A 25,059-nucleotide genomic window follows, 5' to 3' on the forward strand; every position below is an offset into this window, starting at 1 on the left:
TAAAAGATGGAAGAAATGTTGTTTGATTATTCCTTAAAAAATAATGTTTGTTTCATTTTGGTAGTAGTAGTAACAGGCTATGTACATTCTACTGAAAAATCAAACAGGACTTTTATTTTGACGGGTTGCCGTGAATACCTTTACAGTTGTGTGCATGTGATGCTAGTTTACTTCATAGGTATAGGTATTTAGGCTTTTTAGGTATTTCATTGGAAAATCTAATATTTTTTACAAATTTAAATGCATTTTAAAGTTATAGAAGCATTTAAACTATAATAATAATAATAATAATAATTTAATTGTTAATTTTTCTTATCCAATTGGTAAATGTTTCTGTTTTTCCCAGAGGAAAAAAATAAATAAATGTATTAGATTAATGAACTTTTTTTTTTTTTTTAAAAGAGGCAACTACACAAAAACAATAACAATTTAATAATTTATTTAATTTATGTTTGTTTTTCCAGGTTTATTGTTTTTTTTTTTTTTTTAAAGCAATATTTACTAATGGAACAGAACATTCTTAAATTCAAGATAATATCCTCTGTAAAATCAATTATTAAAGCTGTTTAGATACTGGAAAAATTGTCATTAAAACTAAACCAAGGGGTGTTTCTGGTGCAGGACACCTTGGCTAAAATTATAATTGAGTTAAAGATAAATAAATGCGTGCTAAAACGGTCCCTGAAGAGCCTTTCGTCACGCTCTAATGTGAATGTGTGTGGGTGTGTTGTGGCGTCAGCGGTAAACGACTTTCATATTTGGGGTAAAGGTCACATCATTATTTCTTCCTGTATGTTTGCTTTCATTTATACAGAAAGACAACAGGAGCTTTGAAACTGTGTGTGCTGATAAGAATCTACTATGCAGTAAACATGAACACTTCCTTGTGCTGGTAGTAAAACACGTCGATATTTACCAAGATACTACGTGTTTTCCATATTCATTCATATCATGATACTGTAAGCTAACACCTTGGTAAAAAAACAAAATACTAAACTGATCCACTGATACAGATCAATGACATTTAAACAATTTATTTAATTATTAATTTAATGTATTAATATATGTATTTATTTAATCTATAAATTTAACTTATCTGTTACAGTATTTCAATTATTTACACACACACACACACACACACACACACACACACACACACACACACACATATATATATATATATATGTTAATTAAATAAAATCATTAAAAACTTACTTATTTAAAAAATATTTAGTTAAATAGTTTATTTTTAATGTAAAAATGTATTTATTTATTTTTTATAAATAAAATAATTCTAAAAATTAAATAAAAAAACTACTGTGAACAAATAAAAATTATTAATGATAATTAAAAATAAAATGGATTTAAATTATTTATTTATTTGGAATAAACTAATTCCACAAATATGAAAAAAAAATGAAATTGGCAAAATGTTTATTTAATTTAATAAACTGAATTTATTTCAATTATTTATTTGAAATAAATAAAATAATTCTGAGAAAAAAAAAATGTAAAAATGAAAATGCTAAAAATATGTATTTTGTATTATTTATTTAGTCATTTGAAATACATCTAAATTATTCTACAAATAAAACAATTGTAATCATCAAAACTGAAACTGGCAAAATATTTATTTATTCATGTTTATTTCAATAATTTATCTGAAATAAATGAAAATAATTTTTTTAATAAAAAACATTTCTGTCATTAAAATTGTTCTTTTTCAAATTATTTGTTGATTTGAAATAAATTGAATTCTTCTACAAGGAAAAAATAAAGAAAGAAAGTGACATAAAGTTTCTTACACTGTTCAAAGCAGGTCTCAAATTTTACAGCAAAAAGCACTAACTGTAAAAATATGGTATTTCGGAGGCTCACCACGATTGCGGTAATCCACAAACTACCATAACCATGGTAATTATTTTTTAAAGCCCAAAACCGTGTCTCCACGGGAAACAAAATATGAAAGCAGAAAAACAGATGGAAGGAAAAAGAGGAAGGAATTCGTGAATGGGGTCAGACGTGCTATATCCCGTCACCCTCATGTTCCCTTCGAAACATCCTGTAGATTCCATCACATCAGCAGCTTCCTGTCGGGGGAGCAACGCCCAGACCGCAAACACGGGGGCTTGTTACCCAGCAGCCAATCAGAAGCCTGGGGCTCGTGTTACACAGCCAATAGGAGCGCGGCAGCCCCACCCTTGCCCCTGCCAGCCACAGCACGAGCGCAAAACAACGAGAGAGTCAGAGTGAAAGAGAGAGTGAGATAGAGAGAAAGAGAGAGAGAGAGAGAGAGAGAGAGAGAGAAAGAGCACGAAATTCCTCTTCAGTCTTGATCTGAGTTCACTTGCATAAGAAAAGCTTCGCATGTATTATTCCCACTGCACTTAATACACACACAATCTGGTATTTAAACTTCTGGCCTGTAAAATATGTATAACTTTTGCTTTCAGTCCCTGCTGAGGAGGGGCGTGTCTTCGGCTGATTGACAGCTCGGGGAGCCCCGCCTCCCATAAACCCAGAATTGGCGGGAGTTTCCCATCATAACTCACATAATCACTTTCACATTGAACATTCCTGCGCAGTGGTGAAACGCTCTTGTCTAGACGCAAGCTAACATCTGATTAAATGTACCAAGGAAAGGCAAATTATAATTATAAGTTTAAAATAACGACGGCAGCAAACAGGACTTCTAATATTCATAAACTTTCTGTAAAGAAAGGTCGTGACTCACACTGATTAATCGATCTGATCCAATAACGATTCTTCGATCCCGAGATCGATTTTAATATTTAGTCTAAGGAACAAAATTCTTTTTCAGCTTTCGAATCTCGCCACTTTTAATCACCAAATTTTTTATTAATCTATTCTTACTTTAATACAGACATTATAAATTGTAAAACACAAATATACTGGGCGAAGATATATATTATTATATATATATATAATTTTTTTTTTGAATATAGTCTGATATAGAGCCACCTAAAGGGTAACCCCCCCCCCCCACTTCCCAAAATTAAATTCAGGCCCTGTAATGCATGTTTTTCCATTTACTGTGCATCTGATCTCTTTTTTGACGAATCAATTGTGCTCACTGAACTTTAATAAAGGTTTGAACCAAGCACTAACACTAACTATGAGCAATTAACAAAATAAAACCTCACTACACCAACAACCATTCCATCAAGCGCATGTCCAGCTAATAAAACTTCACGAGCATTAACAGCCGTTCTAAAGGCACTCATTGCCCCTGGAAACAACTAATCAGCCCAACTATTAAACTAGGACTTGTGGTAACTCAAGAGCAGCGTCCCGCGCACAGCGGCCCATGTGGGAACTATTACACTCCTCCAGGAACGCACCTACTCCTGGACCCTCGCTGCTAAAACCCCACGCAATCACGGGGTAATTAGTGTGGGAATGCTAAACTCGTCACTAAACGGCTTTATCTCGCTGAGCAGCGTCACATGGAGAGCTCATGTTCTCTTGGTGGTCCGTTCAGAGCCGGAGCGCACACGTGCAAGAAGAAAACCTGCTTTAGAAGTCGTTTAGCATCTCATGGAGACCATGTACTCATTCTGCATTGAACAACTGCAGTTAAATGTGGTTTGTTTGTTTGTTGCTAATGGTGATTTCTTGTTAATCAAACAACTACAAAAACCTACTGTAACAACAATAAATAACAACAAAAAACACTGACTGTTTTACACTTGATCAGGGTTTAGAAACTATAGTTTGATTTTCATTGCTAAAATACAATGGACGAAAATGGAAGTTCACCTAATTAAAAAAAAAAAACTACAACAACAACAAAACAAAAAAGTGTTTTTGTATTTTTTTTTTTTTTTTTTTGGAGTTGTTTAGCCTCTGTTGAACACATTTTACGTATCTTCGGTGTTTAGAAACTGCATTTTCATTTATCATTGCTAAAATACAACGGAAGAAAATGGAAGTTCACTTAATTATAAAAAAAAACTACAACAACAACAAAACAAAAAACAGTTTTTGTATTTTTTTTGGAGTTTTTCAATCTCTCTTGAACACGTTTTACTTATCTTCAGCGTTTAGAAACTGCAATTTCATTTATCATTGCTAAAATACAACGGACGAAAATGGAAGTTCACTTAATTACAAAAAAACTACAAAAAAATCTGTTTTTGTAGTTTTTTTGTTGTTGTTTAGCCTCTCTTGAAAACGTTAAACGTTTGTTCAGGGTTTAGGGTTGGTTTGGTTTTCATTTCTAAAAGAGATCAGACTGAAAACAAAGTTCATGTAGCTGTTTGCTTAACAATAACACAAAACTACAACGAAAGAGCTTGTTTTGTAGTTTTTCAGTAGTTTAGTTTCTCTTGAATACGCGTTACACTTCAGTGTTTATTAACAGTACTTTAGAGTTTCGTTTTCTAAAATAAAACAAAGTTCATGGAGTAGTTTACTTGTAATAAATAATAAGAAAATATACAAAAAATCATTTTTGTAGTTTTTCAGTAGTTTAGAAACTTGAATGCAATTCACACTTTTTCATTGTTTATCAACTACAATTTAGCTGTTTGTTAGTAAAATAAAACATACTACAAAGAGGTTCGTGTAGCATTTGCTTAAAAACAATGAAATAACTAAAAATCTGGATTTTTCGTTTTTTCAGTAGTTTGTTTGCAATTTGCACTTCAGTTCAGCATTTATGAACAACAGTTTAGATTTTCATTGCTAAAACACAAGACTAAAAAGACTAAATCAACATGACAAATAAATGTAGCTATTTGCTAAAATACAACATAATAATGAAACAACCAAAAAAGTGCTTTTGTAGTTTTTCCCAGTAGTTCAAATTTCTTAAATGCAATTGTTCAGTGTTTACCAACTACAATTTACCTTTTTTGTAGTTTTCCAGTAGTTTAGTCTCTCTTGAGCATCTGTTCGCTGTTTAGCAACTGCAGTTTAGACTTTCACTGCTAAAATACAACAGACGAAAAAAATTCATATAGAGGTTAGCTGAATTACAATAAATAACAAACTACAAGAAAAAATGGTTTTGTAGTTTTTCAGTGGCTTGGCCTCTCTTAAACACAATTTTATTAAGGTTTTATCAACTACAGGTTTAGACTTCCACTGCAAAACAATAATAATAATAATGTAGCAGTTTGCTTAATTACAATAAATAAACAATAAAAAAAACTAAAATCAGTTTTTAGTGTTTTGTAGTTTTTCAGTAATTTAGTCTCTCGAAAACTTTACTCATGTTCAATTTTAAATTTAGAATTTTATTGCTAAAATATAACAGACTAATGTTAATGTAATTGATGTAAATTAATTCAGTTAAGCTAGTGGTTTGCTAACTAATATTACATTAAATAACAACAAATAAGTTTGTTTTGTAGTTCTTCTGTAGTCTAACCTCTTTTTAATGCAGTTTCTCTTGTTTAGTGTTAGCATTAATTTACTGTTTTAATGTAATGACTTGCTTAAATTAGACTTTAAACACTACATGACCTGACCTTGACCACGTCACTTGTTTCACAATAACAAAACTTACATCAGATGCATACTGCAAACACCTGCAGCTAATCTAACGGCTATTTTGAGAGGTTTGCTTAACAGCAATAAATAAACAAAAAATACAAAACAAAAAAAATCCAGTTTTGTAGTTTATCAGTTGTTTAGAATTAGAAACTGGTGGTTAACATATAACAAAAACACACAAAAAAATTAAATGTAGCAGATTATAACTTAATTAAAAAAAAATAATAATTATATAAAATTTTATTTAATGAAAACAAAGCTATTTTATAAAACCTTTTTCAATTATCTATTTATTAAACATTTTTATATATTTTTTTTTACATTTATTAAAAAATGTTTGTCTAGTAAAAGAACTCACGGCTATAAAAGAAGAAACAAATGAGCACAGGTGCCATTTTCTGTTGTCCTCTCATTGTATTTTTGGCTTAAGTGTTGTTTACAGATGTGCAATTCAAACAAGCTCGTAAAGATATCTAATCTCACAATTACGAACAGCACGATCAGTCTCGTACACAAAAACCACCATGAACTGGAAAAGCCTCCTGCATGTGCATGTGTGTGTGTGTGTGTGTGTGTGAGGCACATGTTCACAGCACACCACCACAAACACCGCGTGTGCAGTTTAAAGCTCACAACCGTTCTTGCAATGCAGCGCTTTTTCCCTTTAAAACAACTATAAAAGATTTATATCAGAGGGAGCAAAGGCCACGCTCTGACACAAAACAAACACAGCAGACGCCAAACAGAGCAAAGTTTGTTTCAAATCATGCATGGACAAAAAAAAGCATTGATATTTCACCTACAAACGGCTCTGAAACATGCTCTTTCATGCACGTCTTCCTCTAAAGAACACAGAAATGCATGACGTTGCAGCCGAACCCAATGAAATACAACACTTTCACACCATCGCACTGAGAAATATCAAGGCAACAGATGGAATACCATACTATGAATCTGATTATAAGAACTGTTTGCATTGCAGAAACCACTTGTGAAATCCTCCTCCGTCACAGTCAAAAAGAGACGACTCGTATTACTCAACTTATTTGTACATCTGAGCCCTAGGCGAGTGTCTGATCCAGACAAAAACTAACTAATAAAGCCAAAAGAAGAAATTCAATAACACTCGTAATGCCACTAACAATCTCTGTAATAACAGACGGATTTATGCTGAAGGCCACACGAGGAATTACTCTTCACCAAATGCATGCAATTATCACAAACCGTTTTATATATAAAAAGAGGAAAACATTTGGTCTGAAACTGATAATTGTTTCGTTATGGCCATTTAATGCTATTATAAATCAATAGTGCTACACAAAAACATTTTAACTTCATATTTGCATCCTTAAGTTTACAAATGATGATGTATTTAATTAAATAAAAGATGCTAATTTTAGTTGGTTTCCAATATACTGTATGCTTTCTTGCATTGCATTCACAATGCAGCAACGAACTGAACTGTTCATTTAACACCATTGCAATAAAAATAAATGCATTTAACAAACACCTTTTACTAATGCTGTCTGTGAAGAAATAAGACTTTGACACTGACAGTTGAGTGACAAACTAAACTTGACTGATCGGACACACACTGAACACAAGAACAGCTGAAGAGACAAACACGGATCCAGTGGAAGTGTCTCTACCTGATGTGGCATCACGTTTAGTCTGGATTCAAACACGCCTGCTTCACATTCAGATCTGAGTCCTAAAACACACACACACACACACACACACACTATGAGTTTGGCAACAACTCTCACATTATTACACATGATATTACACAATATTAGCCCAGAATCACTTACACAGCAGCACACACATACAGGAGTGACATTGTGTTACTATCCAGAAACTGATGTGAGTGTGAGCACGCTGTGTTGTGTGTTAGATCTGCCACACACACACACACACACACACACACACACACCCTCTCTCACACACACACACACACTCTCATACACACACTCTCTCTCTCTCACACACACACACACACACACACTCTCTCTCATACACACACTCTCTCATACACACACACACACACACACACTCTCTCTCATACACACACACACACCCTCATACACACACACACACACACACACACACACCCTCTCATACACACACTCTCTCTCTCACACACACACGCACACACTCTCTCTCTCATACACACACACACACACACTCTCACTCTCCCTCTCTCTCTCTCTCTCTCTCTCTCTTACATACACACACATACTCTCTCTCTCATACACAAACACACACACACCACAGCCACATATTCGTGAAATATGACAACAACAGCGATCTTTTCACACACTAATGACGAGCACTAAAATCCAAAGTAAGTTCATCTCACCGGAGTTAATCGGACGTGTTTCCGTCCATCCACTGAATCTGTTCTCAAGCTGCAGTTTAAACTCGTGTTTAGTCCTAGTCCCACAGAACGCGTCTTCTTCTTCTTCTTCTTCTTCTTCTTCTTCTTCTTCTTCTTCTTCTTCTTCTTCTTCTGCTTGCTGCTGCTGCTTCTTTTTCCAGAATGAGTCGGACAGCAGCTTTGCTCCGCCCCGCCTCCCCCCCGCGTATCGACAACCAATCGGGGGCGGCCCTCGCGACACGGTCTCCGCCGATTGGTCGAAACGCGTGACAGCTTGATCGCGATTGGCCGAATGCCGCGCCCCTGACCGCGAAGGCGGGCGACGCCCCCTGCCCTATAGAGGTGTGTCCTGACGTCATCGCTCAGCCGCTAAGAGGTAAACAATCTGTCCCTCACAGTGTTACTGTGTTTAAAACCTTACACATATCAGAAGTAGGTCATTCGCGTTCAGACCTGTGGAGCAGCAGAATAAGGGGAGGATTTTATTGCAATTTATTACATTATATGTAGGGATCTCCTTTGGAATTAATATGACTAATATTTAATATTATTATTGATCATTACCAACAGTATAAACTGATATTGTTGGACATACAGAGTAATTTTGTTTGGTAAATAATATAAATAAAGTTTATACAAACGATATTCTTTGCATGCATTCATTTATATTGATATATTATATACCAGTTGCATGGTATAAACATGCAAAACTAATAACATATTTGTAATTGTATTTAGCTGCAGCGTGTAGGAATACTGTAGGAATTTCCTGTGGGATCCTGTTTGACTCTTTGGGAAATTCCCATCAGGATCCTATAGGATAAGTCCCTAATTCTGTTATGAATTGCATGACTAATCCTGTATATACTGAGTACATTGTGTCTAGGTTCAGTCTCATGTGTCTCATGTGTAATGTATTCAGAAGATCACATGAAAGCTGAAAACTAGGAAACTACTTTTTTCAGCCGTACTGATTCCATATGTTGCTGATGCCACTTTGTGTGTGTGTGTGTGTGTGTGTGTGTGTGTGTGTGTGTGCATCAGCACATGGTTTTAGGTTGAAACCCGATTCGAGGGGCTGATGTTAAACTTCTGACCTCGTCTTTGTCACGCCGTCTGAAACGTCACTGGCCTCGTTTTCATCAGCGTTTCTTTTGTCCGTTTTTGCCTGGGACGTGCTTTAAACATTGTTACTCCACATCCTGTGTTTAGGGTGTGTTTGAGGGCCTTTGACTCTGTTGTCGAAACATCTATGCATTAATTGTATGTGTGTGTTTATTATGCTATAGTTTGTGGACAGAACTGTTCCTTTTGTTCATTTACTGATTTTTCAAAAGATCATGTGACACTGAAGACTGGAGGAATGATGCTGAAAATACAGTGGAGCATCACAGAAATAAATTACACTTTAACTGAGATTCACACAGAAAACAGCTGTTTTAAATACTAATAATATTTCAAAATATTTCTGTATTTTTAATCAAATAAATCCACCCTTGGTGTGTAGAAGAGACAAAAAGAAAAGTCTGTTATTTTTACAACTCACCCAGAAAGACTTACAACCTTCCAGTAACCTTAAACGACACTAAATTAAACATTTAAAGTGACAGTTCACCTAAAAAAGTGTCCAGCACTCATGTCAAGCACAAAAGGCACGTTAAATAAAAATCATATATGAACATGTGCTTTCACTTGTCAGCATGAGTGTGCGTGAGCGTGCATGAGTGTGCATGTGTGTGCATGAGCGTGCATGAGTGTGCATGTGCGTGCATGAGTGTGCATGTGTGTGCATGAGTGTGCATGAGCGTGCATGTGCGTGCATGAGTGTGCATGTGTGTGCATGAGTGTGCATGAGCGTGCATGTGCGTGCATGAGCGTGCATGCGTGTGCATGAGTGTGCAAGCTTATATAACGTGTTCTCAATGTTCCCCCCATGCCCGTGTGTGTTGAATCTAGGCCATCTTGTCAGCTTTGTGTCTGCAAGGCGGATCAGGAACGATGGGGGGGGGGGATCTGGAGGGGATCCGAGGGGCTGCTAGTGCTTCCCAGGTCAAAGGGCAAGTGCGATCAGAAAGACTTGTTTGTGCACATAGCGGCATTTCAAGAGCTTTCTGTGTCTGACAATCATCTGAGCACTTTGAGATGAGCTCTCAGGAGGAGACCTGTGCGCTCCGGCCCTTTACCGGGATCCAGCTGGAAAAACAAACACAGTGTGGGGCGAGAAGAGAAGAGGAGAGCTTTGATGGGAACGCTGAGCTGGAATACAGAAGTACTAGATTTTCTGCGAAACGTCAACGCTGGAGGTTTCACTGCACGACTTGGAGCTATTTGGAGTTCTTATTTGGAACTAAAAGTGGAACCATTATTTTTGTATTTTTTTTTTTTAATGAAAATTGTCATTTTTTATTCATTTTTTTAAACCTATATGAAAACATAACATGTTAAAAACAGTTTTTGTCTGTAAAAGGAAATTTACATTTTTAAATAAAATTATAATGATGCAAAAAATATATTGATTTATGCAGTAAAAATAGTGAAATATTATTATAATTTAAAACAGCTGTTTTCTATGTGAATATATATCAAAGTGTAATTTATTTCTGTGATGCTCCGCTGTATTTTCAGCATCATTCCTCCAGTCTTCAGTGTCACATGATCTTCAGAAATCAGAATAATATGATGATTTACTGCTCAAGAAACATTTCTGATTATTATCAATGTTGAACACAGTCGTGCTGCACAATATCTTTGTAGAAACTGTGATATATTTTTATTTTTCAGGATGATTCAGATAAATAGAAGTTCAAAAGAACAGCGTATTAGAGATAGAAATGTTTTGTTGCATTATAAATAAAATCTTTAATGTATAAAGATGATCTTCTTTTTAATACATACATTTTATATAATTATATTAAACATACAATGTATAAATAACATAATATGCATTGATTATGTATAAATATATAATAAACATTGTTTTTTATTAATTTTTTATTTAGTTTAACATGACAACAATTAAACTAAAACAAATAAAAATGCATATGGACATAAACTAATGATTTGAAACAAATTCATGCACATCACATATGGCCTAAAAAAAAAAAAAAGAGTACATTATTTTTATTTCTGGTTGAAGTTTTCATTCTTCACAGCACGCACAGATTAGAAACAAATGTTCTCGCTCAGGAAGTGCATTGTTAATTTCATTTATTCAGCCCATGCCTGTGCTAATTCTGTTTACATGTATGTGTGAGTGTTTTCTCCACTCGTACTCTAATGTGGTGCGTGATTTCCTGCAGAACACTGGCATCTTCATGATGTACCTTCCTCGCTCTTCTTCCTTCATAAACAGGTCAACAGCAGCACATCCTGACCGGTCATGTTCATTTATAATCAAGAGGAGCCGCAGCCGTCGTGGTCGGGGGTCGCAGCGTCATTATCTGTCTGTCTTCAAGCTCATCGTTCAGAGATGACAGCCTTTAGTCTAGTAGAGCAGATAACACAGGGATTGAGAGCTGAAGAAATCAAGGCTCCTCAGAAGATGTGAGATGTTCTGGAGGCTTGTGAAGATCATTCCTCCGCTGAGGAACAGTGAAAGTAAAGCTTCTGGAAACAAACGCTCCTCAAAAGATCAGGTTTGAGACTCTAAATCATGACTGATGGAGAATCAAGTAAAGCTGAGCTGCTTCAGTCCGGCAAGAACAGCATTTATTAGAAATAGAAATATATAAAATGTCTTCACTGTCACTTCTGAGCACTTTATTTCGTCCTTGATGAATAAAAGTATTAATATCTTTCAAAAAATCCCTTTTAGTGAGTCATAGGACCACAAGTCTGAGTCTACATAAAAAGACCAAAAAAAAAAAAAAAACTTAATTTTGTTCCCCCGAACAGTTTCGAGTGTCAGGACGGTCGGCTGTCTGTGTTCTCTGGGGCCGTGGAGGGGGATTTTATGTCTCTCTATTGTTCTATATTGACTTGTGCTCAAGAAAAAACATTAAAGAGTCGAATCGTCAGCCTCTGCCAGAGCTAAACTTAGAAAATAACAGGACTCCTTCGCCAAACACCAAAGACACTGCCCTGGAAAAACGGCATGGTAAAACAAGCCCAAAGAGTCCAAACGCAGAGACACTTATCTAAAGGATGACAGAGACTGAGAGACATATAGAAACCTGGAGACAGGTTTAGAGGAATGGCTGTAACTTTAGAAAGATTTACAGCTAAAAATGTACCAACTGTTTTGCATGATGCAAGTCAGGGATAATTAGATTATCAGTCACTTTCTAATGTAACTAGAAGATTATTTAAAGGTTACTGAAAATGTATTTCAATCCAAAATAAAATATTATTTAAAGATTTTTTTTTATATTCCAAGAACATTATAATGTCAAGCTTCCCAATGCAGTTTGGGGTTAATGCATGACAAGTAACGCGAGATACTTAATCAGATTACTTTTTTCAAGTAACTAGTAAAATAACACATTACTTTTTCCATTTACAAATATAAAATTAATTTGCCAAAATCTTAGTTTAGTTTTTAGAAATGTTTCAGTAATCTTTAAAAACATTCTAATTATGTTAAAAAAAAACACTTTTAATGTCATTTTAATGTTTCAATATTTAAAACAAAAGTTCAGTTGCGTTACTTAATTACTTTTGCATTACGTAGTTACATTTAAAAATAATGCATTACAAAATTGCATAACTCCCTAAAAAGTAACTACTTGCATTACTCAGTTACTTTTGTGTTACTTAGTTGCATTTAAAAAAAATGCGTTACAAAATTGCGTAACTCCCTAAAAAGTAACTACTTGCGTTACTCAGTTACTTTTGCGTTACTTAGTTGCATTTAAAAAAAATGCGTTACAAAATTGCGTAACTCCCTAAAAAGTAACTACTTGCGTTACTCAGTTACTTTTGCGTTAATTAGTTGCATTTGTAAATAATGAATTACAAAATTGCGTTACTCCCTAAAATGTAACTACTTGCGTTACTCAATGACTTTTGTGTTATCTAGCAACATTTAAAAACAATGCACTACAAAATTGCGTAACTCCCTAAAAAGTAACTACTTGCGTTACTCAGTTACTTTTGCGTTAGTTGAATTTTAAAAATAATGTGTTACAAAATTGTGTTACTCCCTAAAAAAGTAACTTATTGCGCTACCTTTTTACTTTCGCGTTTCTTAGCTAACTAATTGCATTACTTAGTTACTTTTTTGCATAGTAACAATTTTGTAATGCATTCATTTAAAAAATCTTTCCCCGACACTGATTAGAATGTTGTTTAAAGGTTACAAAATTGTAACATCCCCTTTCCAATGTAAGTAAAACGATAATTAAAAATCTTTCTTACAAAATTCTGCTAACTTTATTTTCACCCAAAATATAACATTATTTGAATGTTTATTTAGAATTTTCTAAGAAAGTTAAAGTGTTCCGTTTTCTAATGTAATAAGATGTCCAAAAAAAAAAAGTTATTATAAGAATATTTTCTCAATATTATGAGAATGTATAGAAAATATTTATAATGTATTAGAACATTCCATAAACATTAATTTAAGGATGTTTTGTCCTATAACATTTATAAAACTTTCAGGAAATGTTATTTCCCTGCTGGGATGTAGCTTCTCGCTGCTTTTTAATGTTATGTTTGAATTCATTTTAACCTGTCCTAATTCGTTTTATTAGCATGTTGTATTCTAAGTGTTTTAATTTTATGATGCGACAGGAATCTGTCTATTAATACATGTGGTTGTGAGGACAGTGAGGGGGTTTTCTGTTTCCCCTGACTCTAAATCAGAGTCAATGTTTGACCGCTCGGGTTATTTGTGTCACAAGGCCTCGTCACAGAGTCTTCAGACTTCAACCCGGCTGCTGTTTTTGCGTGATTGTGTGTGTTGAAGCGGCTCTTATGTAACTCAGATTAACCCTGCAGTCAACCGGATGCTTGTTTGCCAAAGACCCTGACTAATGCTGCTGTTGGGAAAGTGCTGAAGTGGCAGAATTGGAAACATTTAAGTTTTGTGTTTGCACCGAGCAAATTAGGGACATTTTTTTAATGCTAATTTAATGCATAAGTAATGCTAATTTAACAAAGCAATATTTTGAAGGTTTTACTGTTTTCATGTATACAAAAGACAGAATTTATAGTGGAAATATAAAATAAACTTCAGGCAAGAACAAATGGGTAAAAAGGAGAACTAAAAACTGAAACAGAAACAAAACCACACACACACACACACACACATATATATATATATATATAAAAGGCAACATTTTTCATTTTCATTTAGTTTAACTTAATGAAAATAAAATAACTACAAATAAATTAAAATAAATAACAATTAAAAATAACTACAATTAAATAAAATTAAATAACAATTAAAAATAACTACAATTAAATGAAATAACTACAAGCTGAAATCAAAAATACAAATTAATACAAACAGAAACACACAAAAATTACTACAACTTTAGTATAAAAATAAAAATGTATTCAATATAGTCATAAAATATAATTGTATCTCAATGATACTAAAATAACACTGAAACAGACATTTAAAATAAATCAATAGATCAATCAATATAATTGATTTTCTTTATACAATCCACATAATAGAAGAGTAAGATTGACCTAATATGAATATATATATATATATATATATATATATATATATATATATATATATATATATATATATATAGTATTCTTTCCATTTTGTGACCTGAACAGTTTTAAGCAAGCCTTTAAATCAAATGCAAGCTGTTTTTATGTAGAAATTATTTTTTTTTCTCTCAGACATTCCTGTAGCTATTGCATTTCAATAAAAAATGCAAGAAACACATAAATGCATAAAATTAATTAATGCAAGAACAAATAAAAAAATGTGCATAGCTTAAATATTCAGTGTGATTTTTGTGTTTTTGTTTTGTATGAAAACATCTTCCAAATGCATAAATGTAAACAATGACGTGATCAGTGTTCTGATGATCCACTGACCTTTGACCTGTCATGTGCACAATATCCTGTGGGAATGAATCAGGTCAAAAAACCTTCAAAACATGCCTCATTTTCTTACTTTTCTTACTTCTTGTTGGCAAGTTGCAACGAAAAATATTCCCAAAGACTACTAGTGCTAACAAAATAAATGTTGTTGTCTGTCTTTTGGAAAGGCCTTCGCGTCAGAGTCTCACTGAACACAGACCGCAGTGTTTGCCTGCTTTTAGCCGCTCTAAATTTAACGCATGGCTTCCTCCAGTGTCTCCATCAAAGCTGCATTGTGGGGCCTGTAGTTCCAGCAGACATGGATCCGCGCTCTTTGATTGAGCAGTGGACACACAAGCGCAGCTGCTGCGGTCTGATGTTCCTGTGTTTGCTCAAGTCTGAACTCAACACAAACCCAACACTGTACGACCAGCACACCACACCTAGCAGTTTATGAGTCTGCTCCATCAGAAGTTTAGTTATGAGAAACACTCCTGAGGGAGAGACTGATGCTGAACTCAGAGAGAGAGAGAGAGAGAGAGAGAGATAGATAGATAGATAGATAGATAGATAGATAGATAGATAGATAGATAGATAGATAGATAGATAGATAGATAGATAGATAGGATTGCCCTCTGCTGGTCAGTGTGAACATTACAGCTACTCATTGCTCGTGTTGAGTTTCTGTTGATGTGTGTGTGTGTGTGAGAGAGAGAGAGAGAGAGAGTGTGTGTGTGTGTGTGTGTGTGTGTGTGTGTGAGAGAGTGAGTGAGTGAGTGAGTGAGTGTCTGTGTGTGTGTGTGTGAGTGAGTGAGTGAGTGTCTGTGTGTGTGTGTGTGTGTGTGTGTGTGTGAGAGAGTGTGTGTGTGAGTGTGTGTGTGTGTGTGTGTGTGAGTGAGTGAGTGTGTGTGTGTGAGTGTGTGTGTGTGTGTGAGTGAGTGAGTGAGTGTCTGTGTGTGTGTGTGTGTGTGTGTGTGAGAGAGAGAGTGTGTGTGTGCGTGTGTGTGTGTGAGTGAGTGAGTGAGTGAGTGAGTGAGTGAGTGTGTGTGTGTGTGTGTGTGAGTCTGTGTGTGTTAGTGTGTGTGTGTGTGTGTGTGTGTGAGAGTCTGTGTGTGTTAGTGTGTGAGTGTGTGTGTGTGTGTGAGTCTGTGTGTGTTAGTGTGTGTGTGTGTGTGTGTGTGTGAGAGTCTGTGTGTGTTAGTGTGTGAGTGTGTGTGTGTGTGTGTGTGTGTGTATGTGTGTGTGTTGTAAGCTTGCAAATCCATCTTAATCAGTGGTCAAGGAAACAGTAATAAGGTAAATGTTGAGATTAACTCTAATGAGGATCTGGACTAAAGTTACACAAGGCGTGTGTGTGTGTGTGTGTGTGTGTCTTCATGAAATCACCTTTCCAAACAATCCCAATTAACATGAACATGATCAGTTGCATTTGTGACTATGTTGAGGTTTATCTGTCACACACACACACACACACACACAGTGTTTTCACTCTTTCTAAAGTGTGACTCTCATCGCCTCTAATGAGTCTCTTCTTCTGAGAGTCTGAATCCTCCCGAGACGCTTCAGAAAACAATCACTTCTCATTCACTTCCTCACATTCAGACGAGTGTTTGTGCAGCTCCTGCTCTTTATCTGGAGTCACGAGCACACAGTGTGTTATGTAAGATGTTCTCGTGTGTATTAATAAAGTCCCAAAGGGAGAAGATTATCAGTCAATAACAACCTACATATACACATGACCTCAGAAGAGACACCAGTCCACTACTGTTGACATGTGCTACATTAAGTACTTTTTCCACAGATAAAAATAAAACAAAACTATACAGTTAAATGTTAAATGTTTGGTCTTTTGGTGAAGTAAACACTTTCAATATTGTTTCTGCAATCCATTGTTGTTGTTTTTTTTAATTTATTTTTTGTTCAGGTCATTATTTTTGGATATTTTAAAAGCCATTTTCTTTAATTAAAATATTTGTGTATTTTGGCGTGTACGGAAAATAACAGAACAATGTTGGTCTACTGACAAAAACCCATTCAGTTTGTTCAGTAAACATGAAATCTCAGAGAACACATGCACTTTGCTTGTTTTTTTTTAAATGATTTTGTTATTCCGCAGAAAAGGTCACAGAATTCTGGAAAATAAACAAGTTTAAATTTTATAATAAAACGAAACACTGCTAATATTGTTGGCTCCTTAATGTCCAATTTATTTATTTATTTTTGCAATTGTTTTAAGACACTTTGGAAAAATGCATTCGCTAAATAAAAAAATGCAACTGATTAAAATGTTTATTATTATTATTATTCAACATTATTAAATGTCAACATTTGGCAACAATGCTGATCAGGAAATCAAGAGTGTAAAATGTCATGAAACTTTCATGAATGTTATTTAAAATTATATAAATGTGAGAATAAAATGTTCTTAAAGTAATGTTGAAATGTTCTATTAATATTTGATATACATTCTCATAATGTTAAGGGAAAACATTCTTGGAATGTACTTCTGTTATTTGGGAGAAAACATTCTTAGAATACTAAAACATAAACGTACAAATAATCTTAGTATAACGTTGTAAGAAATGTTTTTCGAGCAACATTAATAGAATGTTTGGCCTTTAATCATGTCTTAAATTATACATTGATCATTGCATATTTTTTTTCCTGAAAGGTTTTAAAACGTACTTCATTCAAACATTCCAAGAACTTTTTCTTCCAAGTTGTTTTCTAAGTATCACAACTTCATTTTCTCGTTAATCTCAACATAACGAAAGTCGTTTTCTCGTTATCTCGACTTAATATTTTTTTCCGTTATCTTGACGACGAAAGTTGTTTTCTCGTGATCTCGGCATAACGAAATTTGTTTTCTCGTTATCACGATTTTATTTTCTTGTGATCTCAATAAAAACAAAGTTGTTAACTTATTTTCTCGACTTAGTTTGTTTTGTGATCTCGACAACAAAAGTTGTTTTCTCATTATCACAACTTTATTTTCTCATGATCTCAGTAAAAAAAAGTTGTTTATTCGTTATCTTGACTTAATTTTATTTTCATGATCTCGACATAACAAAGGTTGTTTTCTCGTTATCACAACTTAATACTTTCTCGTGATCTTGACATAACAAAAGTTGTTTTCTCATTATCACTTTATTTTCTTGTGATCTCAATGAAAATAAAGTTTTTTACTTGTTATCTCGACCCATTTTTTGTTTATGATCTCGACAATGAAAGTTGTTTTCTCATCACAACTTGATTTTCTCATGATCTCAGTTAAAAAATTAGTTTTCCTGTTATTATGACTTAATATTTTCTTTTGATCTTGACATAACGAAAGTTTTCTCGTTATTACGACTCAATATTTTCTCGTGATCTTGACATAACGAAAGTAGTTTTCTCGTTATCACGACTTAATATTTTCTCGTGATCTTGACATAACAGAAGTTTTCTCGTTATTACGACTCAATATTTTCTCATGATCTTGACATAACAAAAGTTGTTTTCCCCGTTATTACGACTCAATATTTTCTCGTGATCTTGACATAACAAAAGTTTTCTCGTTATTACGACTCAATATTTTCTTGTGATCTTGACATAACGAAAGTAGTTTTCTCATTATCACTTTATTTTCTCATGATCTCAGTAAAAAAATTAGTTTTCCCGTTATTACGACTTATTATTTTCTTGTGATCTTGACATAACGAAAGTTTTCTCGTTATTACGACTCAATATTTTCTCGTGATCTTGACATAACGAAAGTAGTTTTCTCGTTATTACGACTTAATATTTTTTCGTGATCTCGACATAAAGAAAGTTTTCTCGTTATTACGACTTAATATTTTCTTGTGATCTTGACAAAACGAAATTTGTTTTCTCATTATCACGACTTAATATTTTCTCATGATCTTGACATAATGAAAGTTGTTTTCTCATTATCACAACTTTATTTTCTCATGATCTCAGTAAAAAAAGTTGTTTTCTCGTTATCACAACTTTATTTTTTTCATGATCTCAACATAACGAAAGTTGTTTTCTCGTTCTCACAATTTAATATTTTCTCGCGATCTTGACATAACGAAAGTTGTTTTCTTGTTATCACGACATTATTTTCTTGTGATCTCAATAATAAGAAAGTTGTTTACTTGTTATCTCGACTTACTTTTTTCATGATCTTGACAACTTAAGTTGTTTTCTTGTTATCACGACATTATTTTCTTGTGATCTCAATAATAAGAAAGTTGTTTACTTGTTATCTCGACTTACTTTTTTCATGATCTTGACAACTTAAGTTGTTTTCTCATCACTTTATTTTCTCATGATTTCAGTAAAAAAATAGTTTTCTCGTTATCTTGACTTAATTTTTTTTCATGATCTCGACATAACGAAAGTAGTTTTCTCGTTATTATGACTTAATATTTTCTCGTGATCTCGATATAACGAAAGTTTTCTCGTTATTACGACTTCATATTTTCTCGTGATCTTGACATAACGAAAGTTTTCTCGTTATCACGACTTTATTTTCTCGTGATCTAGACATAATCAAAAGTTATTCTCTAAGTTACACAACTGCACCAACAGTTGGCAGTATAGAACTGAATATAACTGCTGGGGAGTTGTATACTGTAGGTACACCTTACGCGTTTGGGACGGAATAAGGACCTTCTTCGTGATCGTTATAATTTGTGCTGTATTGTTCATTATTGACATTTAATTAACTCATAGATATTAAATGCTTGAACCAATATGATTATTTTGTGTATCGTTAAGTTCTTGCTAGATGTGTGGCTCATCACAGTTTCACCACTGCATTTGCGTGCCGTGCAGAGACCTTCGGAGGAGCAGGTGCTCATAGTATCAAAGGTGCAAAAGAAACAAGGCTTTAAATAGGACTTGCTTATGCATGTATCGATACGGATGCTTCTGTATTGATACAGCAGCAAATTCCGTGATTCAGTTTTGAAAAAGAAACAATGATGAACAGTGGATTTTTCAGTCATATTCAAAGCTGGAGGACATTCTCATGCAGAAAATCCAATACTGACTCATAGAAGTCATTTATGACATGCCAGGAATATGAATAAAAGCATCTGGCTATAAACCTAGCTGAGCTGAATAAAAAGCAGAAGTATAATATAAAATAGTATAGAAACTATTTAATATATTCATACTTCCTTATTCTATTGTAAAAACGTGTAAAAAACAATAGCCTTCATAAACCAGTGTTATTAAGAAAATAAAGGACAAAAGTATTAAACAATACAAATGATTGGTTATTGTCCACAAGAGTTTTTGATTTCTTAGCTAATTAAAGATAAGATTAAAAAAAAACCGATAAAAACAGATAAAACATGTCAATTTGACATAAAATTAAAATTAAATAAAATCTGAAATGATGGCTTCACCCCTTGCTGCAGTTAACATTATTTCCTCAGGCCACACACAGGAATATAAACAACAGCTGTGCATGCTCTCCTCATGTCGTTCTTGTAAAATAATAATAATTTAATAATATAAGTATACAAGCACACTGCTCTACTGAGAACTCAGGGGAAAGGTTATCATGTGGATCATTTTATTTACGGCTAAAAAGGGATCTTCAAATTTGTCCCACAAGATCCACTTTCCGGCAGGATTTAAGTCTAACCCTAATCAAACACACCTGAGCATGCTAATGATGTCTTGAGGATCATTAGAAAATCACAGGTAGGTGAGTTAGGGCCATCCAAGATTTGAGGAACCCTGGGTTAAATTATTGTTCAGTAATTTTACTAATAATTAAATTGGGCAGGCCTTTCACAATAATTTAATTACATTACAAAATACAATTTACCAAATAAATGAATTGCCTTGACAAAAGGGCACTGTCATGATCATGAGAAAACAAGAAAAATAATTATAATCCATGGACTCTTAGGACTTCCCTACTTACGAGATCAAAAAGTTGCAGATTATTCCCAGCCTGAGCTGTATAAGTCCTGATTTCATCTGCAGACTTGTGCTGTGCGGATCAGCTGATTTTCTGGTTTATACCTCCATCTAGAGGTGACCACAGATCGAGGGTCTGGACTCTGGAGAGTCCCTCCTGCTGCAGGAATTGTCTGGATGAAGCTCAGTAATTCATCAACATCCAGCTCTGCGTCACAGATGTCATTAATAAATCAATGAACTGAGAAAAAATCTCGACAGATTTCACAAAGCCTCAAATGTACTGTTGAATGCACTGATGATTCTGCTGCTCTTCCCTACAAGAAGCAAAACTGAGTTAATAAAGCAGTGACATCATTTAACCACGGGAAAAAGACTAATCTTCAACAACATTCTATTCTATTCTATTGTTATATTCTATTCTGTTCTATTGTATTATGTTATAATCTGTGCTATTGTATTGTATTGTATTCAGTTCTATTTAATTATATTATGTTCTTGTCTATCTGTTCTGTTCTATTATATTATGTGTTATTCTATTCTATTCTGTACTGTTCTATTCTATTCTGTTCTATTCTATTTTATTATGTTATATTCTGTGCTGGTCCACTCTATTCTGTTCAATTATATTTTATGATGTTCAATTCTATTATGTTCTGTTCTATTATATTATGTTCCTTTCTATTCTGTTCTATTATGTTCTGTCTCTTCAATTTTGTTCTACTTTATTGTATTCTATTCTGTTCTATTATGTTCTTTCTATTCAATTTTGTTCTACTCTATTGTATTCTATTCTGTTCTATTCTGTGCTATTCTATTATATTCTATTAAGTTATATTCTATTCCATTTGGTTATGTTCTATTGTTTTTGTCCATTCTATTCTGTTCTATTCTATTGTATTCTGTTCTATTCTATTATGTGCTATTCTATTGTATTCTTTTATTTTCTATTCTATTCTATTCTGTTCTATTCTGTTCTGTCTATTCAATTTTGTTCTACTTTATTGTATTCTAATCTGCTCTATTATGTTCTGTCTATTCAATTTTGTTCTACTCTATTGTATTCTATTCTGTTCTATTATGTGCTATTCTATTAAATTCTATTAAGTTATATTTTATTCCTTTAGATTATGTTCTATTGTTTTTGTCCATTCTATTCTATTGTATTCTGTTCTATTCTATTATGTGCTATTCTATTGTATTCTATTATTTTCTATTCTATTCTGTTCTGTCTATTCAATTTTGTTCTACTTTATTGTATTCTATTCTGTTCTATTATGTTATGTCTATTCAATTTTGTTCTACTCTATTGTATTCTATTCTGTTCTATTATCTGCTATTCTATTAAATTCTATTAAGTTATATTTTATTCCATTCGGTTATGTTCTATTGTCTTTGTCCATTCTATGCTGTTCTATTCTATTGTATTCTGTTCTATTCTATTATGTGCTATTCTTTTGTATTCTATTATGTTCTATTCTATTAAATTCTGTTCTATTCTATTATATTCTGTTCTGTTCTATTCTGTTCTGTTCTATTCTATTATGTTATGTTCTATTATGTTCTGGTCCATTCTATTCAGTTCAGTTCCATTCTGTGCAATTCTATTGCATTCTATTCTGTTCTATTCTATTCTAACTAACAGAGAATGTTCTCAGAACTTCAGCTTGCATTCAGCCAAGGTTCTCTCCAGCAATGTTCATTTAAAGTTATCAGGTCTGGAAAAATGTTCTCAAAATGTTAGCACAAAACCATTTATACGTCGTTCATGGAATTAATTTGAACTGAAACATTAGTTAGACATACTGTATGCCTAACTTTTATAATCATAGTATAACTACTTACTAGCTTCAGATCCAGGGGCGTCGCTAGTGGGGGGAAAAGGGTGAAAGAGTGCACAGGGCCCAGAGGTTTCAAATTCACTGCACATGGCCCAGAATTATAGTGATGCTCATGTTCAGATGGTTCAGGAAACATTAAAAAGTAATGTCCCCAAAATTATAAAAAAAAGAAAAAAACATTTTTTACATTTAAGCAAAACGTTCTTAGAGCGTATTTTTGTTAGCTTGCTGCTGTTCATTAATTAAACATCTCCTCACTATCGTTCACACTGTTTAAGCATGTCATTTCACCTCAGATGAAGATGTTTGAGGAGATGAATTATTGAAGCCTCTAGAGGCACAGCTGTTGGCTTCACAGCTTATGAATAAAATAATGAAGAATAAAATAAGCTCTGCTCAAGGTGACGAAGCTCTCAGGTTTAAAACTTAAATGAGATGAGCTTGAGTTTGACAAAAAAAAAAAAAAAAAAAAAATCAGGAAACATTTAACTGTACAGTAATTTGTTAGAAAACGAAATTATTGCAGTTCTTCTAATGCATACCTTGTACCATGGTATCCTAATATGGTGAACCATTACTGTATCATAACCCCAGTAGTTTTACATTTGAATCTTTTATGTATTTATTTGAAGCACTTTTTGAAGAGAAACAACACAAGACACTTCGTGTTGTGGATAGCAAGCTAGACTTTGATGCTACTTCTGAATGATTACTATGTATAATGAAACAGCTGCCGTAATGTGTCTTTATGTTCTTTAATAAAGTGCAGACGTGTTTTAAGAAGTCTATTTGAGTGTAAATCTTCACAGCTCGGTTGTATATGTTTTCTAAAGGGCTTTTGACACCCAGGCCCCATGGTGTAATGGTTAGCACTCTGGACTTTGAATCCAGCGATCCGAGTTCAAATCTCGGTGGGACCTCGTAATTTTCTGATGATCGAGACATTAAAAGAATTCGATAAAACAGTGTGAATTCTATAGAATAGAGTTCAAGATGAGATTATTCAGTGGTAAACATAAAATAAGACCTAGATAGCACAGGTACGTATAAGATGTCTGCTAAAGATCTCTTCATCTGGAAAGCATCTGATTTTTAGCAGTTTTAAATCTTAAAGACATCTTCTAAACGTCTGTTTGACATCTGATTGGAAACGTCCTATAGATGTGTAGCAGATGAGTAAACGCTTTAAAAAAACGCCTTGCAGACGTCAAATAGACGTCTCTGAGATGGACGAGTGCTATCAGGGCAGGAATAAAATCCTGAAAAAGTCATGGTGGATTAGAAATTAAAAACATTTCGACAGAAGCTTGGATGTCCTGTTCAAGAACGCCAGTCGTCTTGTAGTTGAGTTTGAGGAAAGCACATCTAAAGAGTGACTCATTCTGCATTCATATGAACAATGTATTTGTACATGTCTCCTGATACGCCTTTCAAATAAATAAATGAAAACTTCACAGACTTTTGTGTCTGTTTGTGTTACAAGGATACGTGTTGCTTCCTCAGGAAACCTAGAGAGAATGTTTTGCAGAGGCTGTGGGAAAAAATACAGGGTAAAATAATGTATTATGTAACATAAAAATAAGCTTATATACACACTCTCAGAAGAAAAGGTACAAAAGCTATCACGGGGTGCTAACTTTTCAAAGGTACTCCTTTGTACTTATAGAGTCGATATTGGTATCTTAAAGATACATATAAGTTCCTAAAGTATACATTTTAGTATCTTAAAAGGCATAAAAATGTACCTTTTTTGAAAAGTGATAGCTTTTGTACCTTTTTTTCTGAGTGTAGGTTCTCTTTAGGTTAGAACCAAAACCTCCTTGCAATGTTTTGGAAAGATGAGTTCATGTTTATAAAACCTGAAAATTACCATTACACAATGTTTTTAATAAGTTGTATTTAGGTTATCACAACAGACTGTTCTGGAAGGTTAGTTTTTGGTTATAAGAAAAGCTAGAGATAACTATTATTTGGTTTCCTCCTCAAATACACTAAAAAATGACTGTGATTTTAATGGTAAAAGAACTGAAAATGCTACAGTAAAAACTGGTTAAATGATTAATGGTAACCTCCTGTATAATTTACAGGGAAAAAAACTAAACTGAAGCTTGCAGAATTCTCTGTGTTGCATTCCAATATTGTAATGTTTTTTCTTTGAAATAACTATGGTTTATTCTTTTTTTCTTATCTGTTATGTTTATTAGGGTTGTATGTTACATAAAATGTTGTTAAATTAATGTTTATTGCATTTTTCTATTTAATACTCACCATGATGGTGATTAGTGTTTGTGTGAATGAAACTGTGCACCTTCTATGTATGTTATTTTTGTAAAACTGCTTGTGATGAGTTTTGGTTCATAACATGACTTTCTCATCAACACATGTATTTGGTGGTTTATCAGTGTATTACAA

The 25,059-nt window shown here is 33.6% G+C and overlaps 1 protein-coding gene and 1 non-coding gene across 4 annotated transcripts in view; one reads left to right on the forward strand and one right to left on the reverse strand.

Annotated features, from left to right (window-relative positions):
- LOC113065759 (vitamin D3 receptor A-like) overlaps window positions 1-8,048 on the reverse strand; it is a 44,111-nt gene extending 36,063 nt beyond the window's left edge. Inside the window, exons 1-3 of one of the 3 annotated variants that reach the window (XM_026237266.1) lie at window positions 7,880-8,016; window positions 7,170-7,231; window positions 4,873-4,952 (exon numbers count right to left, since the gene is read on the reverse strand). The gene's annotated coding sequence lies outside the window, so the exon portion shown is untranslated. Of the gene's footprint in view, window positions 1-4,872; window positions 4,953-7,169; window positions 7,232-7,879 lie in introns of all 3 variants that reach the window. The other 2 variants (XM_026237264.1, XM_026237267.1) reach the window with 2 other exon arrangements.
- Window positions 8,049-23,495: 15,447 nt separating this feature from the next.
- trnaq-uug (transfer RNA glutamine (anticodon UUG)) lies at window positions 23,496-23,567 on the forward strand. Its single transcript has one exon. It is a non-coding gene; the product is annotated as a tRNA-Gln (tRNA).
- The last annotated feature ends 1,492 nt before the right edge of the window (window positions 23,568-25,059 follow it).

This window comes from Carassius auratus, chromosome 48, assembly GCF_003368295.1.
Source record: "Carassius auratus strain Wakin chromosome 48, ASM336829v1, whole genome shotgun sequence".
In the NCBI taxonomy this organism is placed as follows: Eukaryota; Metazoa; Chordata; class Actinopteri; order Cypriniformes; family Cyprinidae; genus Carassius; species Carassius auratus.